Here is an 11,056-nt window from a genome sequence, read left to right on the forward strand (position 1 = left end):
TAAAGAGGCGCGCGAAGTATTCAAATCATGAGAATCGCCAGCCCAGCATCGAAATCTGGAAATATTCAAATCCCAATCTCTTCATTTTATTTTAAAGCAGATGGAGATATAAAAAGAACCGCCGAAGTGTTCCGACCAGCAATCGTGCACCTTCGAGTTTTCAAATTCAGAATAGGAGAAATGGGTTGCGCGCGCAACCCATGCATTTATATCGTCTCCTACCATATTCACACGGACATAGACGTGTCATAGGATTGGACCACGTCTCGTTTCAGACCTGGGATCACTGGAAGGCTTGCGCCCGCAGGTACGTGTTTCATAATTTTTGTTGTATTACCCTTGTGCGCGGCCCATAGGACCTTATTCGACTGCGAATAAAATGGCCGTGTGACATGAAATAAAATCGGATTAGCACATCACAGAAATCGAATCCTATATTTCATAATTATAAAGTTTTTATTCAACTATCCATCGATTTTCATTCTTTTTGGGGCAAAGAATTCTCATTAAATCTTTTGAAATCTGATACACACAGAAATTATTTCAAATTTATTCTTCGACTATTTTGGAAACTTTTATCAAATTTTTGGAATTAGCCAATTTTCTGTCCGCAGCTTTTCACCTCAATCTGTAGATTCTTATCTACTTCAGAAAAAAAAAGGAAAGCTTATGATGCAATAGAAATTACTATCAATTTATGTGATAGAGGTGATCCTAATGAGTCGTAGTAAGTCGTACAAAATTTAGTTTGTCTCTCCTGACAAATAGTGGTTTGCGATCGAAAACGAAAACACCAGCCGCATGAAGGATCAGAAATTTTCATATTAGGTATCAAAAAGCAGAAAAAAAATTAAAGCTAAAATGCATTGCACTTGATGCGGTCGGAACTCGCTCAAATACTTTGTGCGCATAACGTCGTGTATGCGCAAGTGCGACGCGCGAACAAGAGTTTGATTTAACGGAGCTATACAAATAGTGACGCTATACGAAAATTATGCTAACTTGTAAATACAACTAAATATCGTTCGCACCTAACAGAAATGACAGAAAATTTTACGATTCGGGTAAGAAAACTGTACTGTCATAGCAATAATAGTGCATCATAGGATCCGTATACTCCTGCCAGGACATCACATTTTTTTCACGTGATAATGCAAATAATTCATGTTTAGAATCAATCCGCTGAATATTTGTGCAGTATTAAAAAAAATTATGAATATTTGTCGCACGAAATTACTTTTGAACTAAAACGTCAAAAATGTATTATTATTTATGATTTGCAATTATTCTTTTATGTATTTCAAAAATCCTAATAAATATTATTTTCTAACGAAATTAGCAGTCTTGGTGCGCAAAGAATGCATTCCGTGTTTCACCCTCGGACATCCAGTCCAAAATCGGCTAGAGTTGAAAATACTAATGTTGTAAAATATTTCAATCAACTAAAATGACCGACTCTTGTATATTTTTCCTACTTTAAAAAAAATTTATTGTCTGTTTTATCTTGCAAAGTTAAGTTCACAGTTTGAATGTATACCTAATGGCGATCTTATTCCTGGTATTTCTCGTAGCGGAACATCTTCTTTTTTCTTTTATTTTTTTCCTTCTTCGGACAGACAGAACTCTTCTTCCGATGTACCAAATCGTGGCAGGACCAGATTTCCTCCTGCCAGGAATATAACTCCACCAACCAGGATTTCTTCTTATGGTGAAAATGGATATGAACTTGATCAACTTCAGCTTATTCGGCTCACTTTATTATAATACCGCACCGGACATACGAGCTTCGAGGATACACTTTTCCTAAATATAAAATACTTTGCTTATTAGTAGAAAGTAATGTATACGGGCTTATGCCAACGAAAGAACAAATTGTTTTATCATCAATGAATGGTGACGTCCTTGCTGTATTGGGGAGTAGTAATAATTTTGCTGGAATATATGCTCAAAGTCGTCGCATCGGTTTTAAAGTACGGGTAAGAATAAACATGGAAATGGAACGATCACCTTATTGAATAAGGATGAAATCGTAGAAATTCCAGTAGGTCCCAAACCTGCAATCTCTAGATATTATATAGTACATCGCGAGTAAGGCTTTACTAAGCAAGTTACATTGGAATAGGATAAAGTGATCGTAATAACTACCATTAAAAACATAATTTTTGCTTATTTCACTTCGTGAAAAAAGAAACTCTTCTTACTTTAGCCACTTTTGTTTTGAGAATTAAATATTAAATAAAATAATGAACGCTTATTTCTGTCTTTATTCAGGCCTCTTACACAGTCACTCAAGTCACAATCCGTCATTGTTTTGAAAAGGCGCTAGGTATCGTTAAAGTTACCGTTTGAAAATGTAAGTTTTTCTAAGTTACTTTGTATTTAAATAGTACATGTGATTCTACTGGAACCCGGTGTCATTTACACATATGGCAGTTACCCCCGACGGAACCCTACGGTGGTTTTAAATATTTAAAAAAATACAATTTTTAAAATAATTTAACTTTTGCATGATCTATGAAAATTGTAGCGCAAATCTTATGTGCATGCCACTTAGTTTTTGAATTGTTATGTTTCATTTAATATATTGTGACTTAAAACATCTTCATGTGTTATAAATATACGAATGAAAACGTTAAAGCCTGTTTCGCCTAATATAAGTCACTGTAGCAGCGAGTCTAGCCGTTTACGATGCGCGGCAAATGAGACTTCACGCAGACACGCTTGAAACTTTATTGTCGTATATTGGAAACTCATAGATATTTTTAAAGTTTCAATAACTTAAATTTTAGACGAGATTTCAGAGATTATGTCCTGTCAATTTCAGATGTTTCCCATAGGCATCCTAAGTCACAAAACGAGTTAAAGTTTAAAAACAAAGTCTAAAAAATTCTCGGTGACCAGCGCTCTTCTGGATAAGCACTTTTACCTCAAGAATTTTAAACTGCCTCCACGAACACTAAAAAATTTAGAAATCTGAAATAATGACGAAAGTTACTTGGAGAAAAGCACGATTTATATTTACTTAGAACACATACCATCCGGGTTTTCCAGTAACTTGGGAACAGCTTATATCTACAGAGATAATGCTGCTTTAAAATTCATTTATTACTATCTTTGTCGCTGTTATATTATTAGCCGCGACCCTGCCATTCCGTATGCACAAAGTGAGCAATTAAGTTGTCCAAAACGAAAAGTGTAAACTTTGTTGAAACTAAGATTTTCGGGCAGCATTCTCTACTGCAAACTCTGTTCCCGACATTATTCTCCAAGTCTTCGAGAAAAGAAATATATTCGTTATCGAATTTCTCGCTCCGGAGGACAAGAACGTCCCTGTCACGGAAAAGGATGAGAGCCATCAAGACCTTAAATGGAAGCTGCAACAACTGTGCGCAAAATATTCGGTAGAAGTAATTCTTCTTATAATCGGTGCGCTCGTGGGTGTAAAACCATGACCGATTTTTTCAAAGTACAAAAGATATTTATTTTTACTATTTTCACATAAAAGTGTGGCGCGAAGGGCACGGCGAAATCATTTAATAAACCGTGTAATTCTCATCATTTTCGATTATTGCCTCAGAGCTTATGGGCATACTTTGGTCAGTTTTTCAGCATATTCGACGAATAGAGAGCTCAAAATTTCCCGAATTTTGTGTCCCAGCTGCTTCAAATCGTGCATTGGTTTTTCAGCGAGTTGGAAATTCATAATCCTCCACACATTCGAATTGGGTTGGCATCTGGAAATTGTCAAGGCCATTCCATTGTCGCGAAGCCATGTTCCTCTTTCGAAGCCTTGGACAGCCGACTTTGATGTTTGGAATCATAACCCTCTTGAAGTACCCAATTTTCATTTTTCCCTGGGAACATCTTCATGGCCGACTTCACCAGGACACGCTGATAAATCGCTGGTGGACCAAGCACGCTTCCGGGGAACCCATGCCCGAAAACTCGCTTCATTGAAAAAAATCACTTTGGTCCAATCGCGATCTTTCTGTTTACAGCCCGGATCTTACGTTTGTCGATGTGCTTTTCAGAGAGCAAATATCGCTTTGTCCTGCTTTTTTGTAGGTGCTCGCTTGAAACCTCGATTGTCGTATTCATCTAATTTTTTAAACAACTCAAACCGCTCAATTTAGTGCGCAACGAAAGTTTTTGACTTTTTTATTTGCTTTGGTAGCAGCTGAATGACAATTTGGGTCCTTTTGAGTGTTTACAAAGGAAAACTGCTTCGAAACGTCTCACATACTTGGCACTCATTTTGGAATAAATGTTTTCACTTCGTGATTTGAATCCATACTGAAATGAGTTTATGTTATTGCCGTAGCTCCCTGCTCGTACGATCACCTTGCGAAAGAGGGATGAAAATATATCTTGTATTTAAAAAAAATCGCGTACGATTTCTGATGACACAGTACCGGCGGCGATTTTGCCGGCTTGTCGTTTTGATTGTAACGTGATCTGTGGTCAACCGTCTTTCGGTCTTGAGTTGTGGCTTTCGGAATGATTCACCGCATCTCTACCGGATGCCAGTGAAACCACACTTGAAACAAATTTCACAATATCTTTATTAGTGCAGAGGTTTCAATAGTGCAGTGATATTTACCAATAAGCTACGTATGAAGACAATCAGCATTTCATATGCATTTTTCCATTGGACAATGTTTTAAGAAGGAATATTTTTGTATATTCCACAAAACCAAATTAAACTATACTTGCACAGTTATTTTAAATTAACCAATGTAATCCTCTGATTCTTATTACAGATATAAGTTCGCAGTTTGAGTGTTTACCTAATGGCGACCCTATCCCTGTATTTCATCATAGCGTAGCATCATCCTCTTCTTCCTCATCTGCCTTAACTTCTTCTTTTTCAATATATCATCTTTTTTTATTTAAAAATTTCCCAATTCACCCTGAAAAATTTGTAATGACCTGGAATTCCTATGCATTTTTTTAGATTCGCATTCACTAAATTTATTCGCTCCTATTTTAGTCAAGTCCATAAAAAACTTTTGATTTTCAAAACTTAGTTCAGTTTAATTATTACAAAATTTTAAAAATTTCATAAGAGCCAAAAATATTTTTATCATTTTTAAAATACTATAGTTGGTGGCAAAATAAAAGCATAAATATTTTTAAAAAAGTTTCCTGGCCCAGAAAAATACTTTATCCCGCTTGAAACTTATAAGACTTAATCGTCATTTGTGTAGTTCAAACGTTATAAAGATTTGAATAAAAAAACTTTCGAATTCACTTTAGTTCTTCTACATTTTCTGAATTCTACCTAGATAGACGGACTTATGATTAACTTTTTTTTAATTTACTCAGACTTGAATTGTGAGAGTGTGTGAGAAACGATGATAAATAAATGAGTTTATAAAAGGAACTAGTGATAGTTATTGTTACTGCTTTAAAACGCATTTAGTTCCTTGTTAATTGTAGAAAAAAGGAAGCTCTCGATAAAGTCAGTACGGACACATTGTAACGAAATAATTACTTTAGTCGATTGCTAAAATAAATTATTACAAAGAACAAAGACTTTTAAATTAACTTTGAATTCGTATTCACTTCCATCCAGCTCATATTTACTAATGATTTTGCTTTTGGAATTCTTGAAAATTATCTTTGTTTTTTAATCACCTTGAATTTTTGTAATTTACTCGAATTCTTAATTTTATTCAAACTTTTCTGGAATTCCCTTTAGTTTTTCTATATTTATTTCAATTGTGCTATTTTTATTTGCTCTAATTTTTTTTCCACTCGAATCTTAGTTAATACCTATTCAGTTAATTCATAATATTTTTTTTTTAATTTTCACTTCCTATTCCCTGCCCATCTCCTCCTGTCGTTACTAAAAAATGTAGTGAGATATATTTTGAAGCATTGCAATATTATCGTTAACGGCCTTCTTGAAAGAACAAGAGAATAATTTAACAAAAAATCTTTGAAACATACCGAAATTCTATATGCGAATACTTTGTTTACCGAATTTTATTTCCTTATCGATTCTTATCAATTGGTAGTAGCAAGATAAGCATGGTCTGGGTGTCTCACCTCTGATGTGATCCATTTCGCAGGCTAAGTAGCTACCCCTGTAAGATGCATTTTACTCAAATATTGATTTAGAAAAATGAAATTTAAAAAAGTTATAAACAAATGTTAAAACATTAAAAAACATTTTCTTTTTAAATGGCTTGATTCATCTTTACGTATAAAGCACAGGTTACAGAGGGTACTGAAGAAATTATAAAAAATTTAACAACCAATCTTTTTATAATAAGGAGATGAACCAAATTATTAAAGTTTTTGAATAATTTCTTTTAGAGAAAGTACTTTTGGTGCACCAACGATCAAAGTATTACTTTATAGTTTAAAAAATATAAAAACTACTTTTTACACCTTTACATGTTTGTAATTCCATTGGAACAAGGAGTAAAGTTAATTTTTTGTCCCAGAAAGGTTCCCAAAGGTAGGTAAATTTCCGCGTATGCAGAACGTTTCCCAAGGAAGGTTTCCACAAACATTCCCGAAACTTTCTTTCCGCAACTCTCGTTGACATGTTTGAGGCATGTTTAAGAAAAATTTTGTGCTATAACAAAAAATTGATCGAGAATCAATTTTTAAATTTGCAGGGCTTTGCAAGAAACGTGCATCCATATATTTTAGAAAAAATTTCCTAGTGAAGCTAATTTTTTTTAGCGTTAAAATTATAATTTCCGCAAATTAGTTGCGACAAAGTTTTGAAGAACTTTTTCTAAAGATAATACGCTTCTAGACGTATATTTAAATTTAATCATTTTATCGATAAGAATAAAAATTGAAAACAAATGACTCAGATATTTGTTAAAGCGACATTAGAAAAAATCACTCATTTTTCACCAATTAGCCTCAGCTGAGGTAACTAAATTTGGGCTAATTTACGATATATAAACATAAAAACTTTAAATCTAAAAGATTGACTCTTATACCCTATGAGATATGGATCAATATACTAGACTGTCCAACTCTGTTAACTAAAATTCTTTAGTAAAACATTAATAAGTTTTTTACATAATTGCAAAAAATGTGGATCGTTTACACTCTGGTTTTTACTTTGGCGATAACCCTTCATTTTATTGGTGAATATAATACTACATATACCATACCTATTATTTTAAACCCATATTCATAGAAGTTATATGCATGCAAGTTTAAAAATCATCATTGTCTTATGTTCAGAAAAAAGTACCTTTTTTCAATTGCTTATTTTGCAATATTAAATAAAGATATTAAAATTTACACGCAAGATGAAATGTGGGCCTCTTCCTCAACTTACGAATAAAGTATGCTAAAACCCACTCTACCTTCTTATTTAATAATATAAATCAAACATATATAAACAAATAGATTCTTTTCAATTTGGACCTGTTTTTTTTTTAATTTTTGAAAAATTTAAACACTGGAATAAACGTTTTTCTGGATCTGGTAAAAATTTAAGAGTGGGTAGTTAAATACTTCCTAAGCAATAAATTTGTAAAAAGCGGCTCGCGCGCGCGAAGTGTTCCGCATTGCGACTCGCTCGGACACACTTAGCTTCCTACTCGATAAGTAAAACACAACTATTTACTTGGAAAATCTTATATTTTTATGTTGTTAATTTAATATATTCAAAATTTATTGCTACACAAAAATTCATTGATTCGAAAGTATTTGACTACCCACTCCCAAATTTTTATCAGATTAAGAAAAACGTTTAGTCCTCTCTTTGAAATAAAAAAAAATATAGGTCCAAATTCAAAATAATATATTTGTTTATAAATGTTTCATTTATATTATCAAACAAGCAACTAAAGTGAATTTTAGTATACTTGATTCGAAATTTCAGGAATCTCCCACATTTTCTTTTTGGTATAAATTTACATATCTCAATTTAATATTGCAGTATAAGAAATTGAAAAAGGTACTTTTTTATACAAAAATTTTTTTTTTTAATTTTGGGGAAAACTTTTTGTGTCATATTAAAATAAAAAAAATACCTATCGACGCCGCTGTGTTGACGCGGTACTATGAACCAGCATAAAACGTGATTACTCATTTATTTAATGTTCTTAGCTAAAACAGAAAAAATTAGATCAAAAAAAGCAGCACTGGCTGGAATCGAACTCGGATCACGATTGTAGGAGTGATGTGACTTTTTCCCGTCCTAAAACAAATTATGAGATTAAAGAATTTGATCTTTCTCATGGATCTCGACACATATGATATAATTCGACAGTAAATTTTTTATTTTCAATTGAAATATTTGAAAACACTATATTTAATGATTTCTTCTTTCATAGTAAATTCCTATTGAGAATTATAATTTTCGTAACCCATTTTTCAACATATGTTATTTTAAGGCCTAAGCTTGAACAATTATGGTTTTATTATTTATTTTGTTGAAGATCACTTTTTCTTAACCGCAATTTTCTCTATAAAATATTAGACTTTTCGACTCTAAATGGCAATTATTAATTTTTAAGTATATTTAGAACCAAGCAAATATTTATGAAATCCTATGATTTCAAACCTTGGATATTTCAATAATATTCTATTTTTTATATATTTCATTCTTTTTCGTCAACAGTTTCTCATTGAAACTTAAATTGCCATTAAAATTCAATCCAATGTGATTACTAATTCACATGAATCCAATCCTATCTTTTATAATCTTAAAGTTTGCATGCTACTATCTATTGAAAAATATAATACTTTTCTAGGAACAGATTCTCTATCAGCAGCTTCAGTCTGAAATTCTCTACAATCTTATCTACTTCTGATAGAACAAGAAAACTTTATGATGCAAATGAAATTGCTCTCAATTTATGATATAAAGGTGAACGGAATGAGTCGCAATTAGTCGTAAAACGTATTTAGTCTTTCTTGGCGGATAGTGATTAAAGGTTCAAAATAAAAGCAAAAGTCCTCTGAAGATTGAAAAAATTTCAGATGAAGTATCAAATACCAGAAATAAAATTAGAGCTAAGAAGAATTTCAATTGGAACTCGCTTGAATACTCCCTGCGCGTTACATCGTGTGCGCGCCAGTGGGATGCGCGAAAAAGATTGTGCTTAAATGGAGCGAAACAAATAGTGACGCTCCACGAAAATTATGATACCTGTAAAATACAGCTATCTATCGTTAACGCCTACCAGAAATGACTGAAAATTTTACAGGTCGTGTAAAAAAACTGTACTATGGGAGCAATAACAATGCATCATAGGCTCTGTATACTCCTGCCAGGATCGCACATTTTTTTCGCGTGATAATCCAAGGTTTGACAAGCATTTACGTGATGTACAATTGTTCGATATAATCGTACAGCATTCAGTAAATTTTCATTGAAAAACTCTCGACGAATAAGTATATAAATTTGGTCTGCGAATAGACATTTATAAAAGCGTCCAAGATTCTGGAATATAGGATTTAATGCATGCTTTGCACGGTTGAAATGCTGAAGCTTTTCAATCAAAAAATTTTTATAGATAAATTTAAGATTTCCCAATGATACGAGTCCGTTAGTAGATTATTAAACATTAGAAAGTAATATGAATAATTGTAATTGCTTTACAAAATTTCGACAAAAAGATTTACTTATTACGATTTTTCGCACATAGACCACTTTTTCTGTGTAATTGTTTCTTTTCCTTTCAAGAGTATCACAAAAACTTTGGCTAAAGTTAGAAAAACTAATGCTGTAACAGATTTTAAGGAACTAAGGTGACCTACTCTTGGATATTTTTTCCGACTTTGACAAAAATTTTATTCCCTTTTTATCTTGCAGAGTTAAGTTTACAGTTTGACTGTTTACCCAATGGCGACCGTATTCCTGGCGTTCCTCGTAACGATTCATCATCTTCTTCTTCCTTTTTTTCTTTATCTTCATCTTTGGACAGACAACATTCTTCTCCCAAGGCACCTCCTCGTGGCAGGAACAGATCTCCTCCTGCCAGGCACATTACTCCTCCTACTAGGATTGCTTCTTATGACAAACAGGGATATGCGCTTGATCTACTTCAACTAATTCGGCTCACTTCATTGAAATATCCGCATCGGACATACGAGCTTCGAAGATACACTTTTCCTAAAATTGAAAAACTTCGCATATTAGTAGAAACTAATGTATACGGGCTTATGCCAACGGAAGAACAAATTGTTTTATCATCAATGACTGGTGACGCATTTGCTATATTAGAGACTAGTAATAGTTTTGCTGGAATATATACTCAAATTCCTGGGCTCAGCTGTAAAGGACGGGTAAGAATAAACATGGAAAACGGCACAATCATCCCGTTGACTAAAGATCAAATCGTAGAAATTCCAGTAGGTCCCAAACGCGTAATCTCACGATATTTTAAAGTACATCGTGTGCAAAACTTTAATAAGTAAGTTACATTTAAAGGGGACACTATATTCATTATTGCTACCATTACAAAATGTAATTTTTGTTAGTTAATTTTGTGAAAGTAGAAACTCTTGTTACTTAAGTCACTTTTGTATTTCCTAAGAAAATATTAAATAAAATAATGAGCGCTTATTTCCGTCCTTATTCAGGCCTATCACACAATCATTTATGTCACATTCAGTAGTTATTTTGAAAAGGAGCTAGTTATCGTTGAAATAACCGTTTTAAAATGTAACTTTTTCAAAGTTACTTTTCTATTGAAAAAATACGTGTGGCTCTACTGAAAGACGGTGTCATTTACGTAGGAAAATTGTTGCAAAAATCTTAAATTCCTGTCACTCAGTCTTTAAATTATTTTAGTTTCCATAGCTTAAATTGAAGACGAGATTTCAGAGAATCTCTTGTTAATTTCAGATTTTCTTCATAGGTATCCGGAATCTCAGAACGATTAGAAGTTTTAAAAAAATCTGAAAAATTCTTGGCGAACACCGCTATTCTTCCACTTGTTGAAACAGTCCTGGTACGCTTCTTTTGTGATGGATTTCAGCTCTTTCGTCGCATTTGCCTTAATCTCCGAAATCGTCTAAAATCTTCTTCCTTTAAGGGGTTTCTTTCCGTTTGGGGAACAAGAAAAAG

This window comes from Belonocnema kinseyi, chromosome 8 (assembly GCF_010883055.1).
Source record: "Belonocnema kinseyi isolate 2016_QV_RU_SX_M_011 chromosome 8, B_treatae_v1, whole genome shotgun sequence".
Taxonomy (NCBI): Eukaryota; Metazoa; Arthropoda; class Insecta; order Hymenoptera; family Cynipidae; genus Belonocnema; species Belonocnema kinseyi.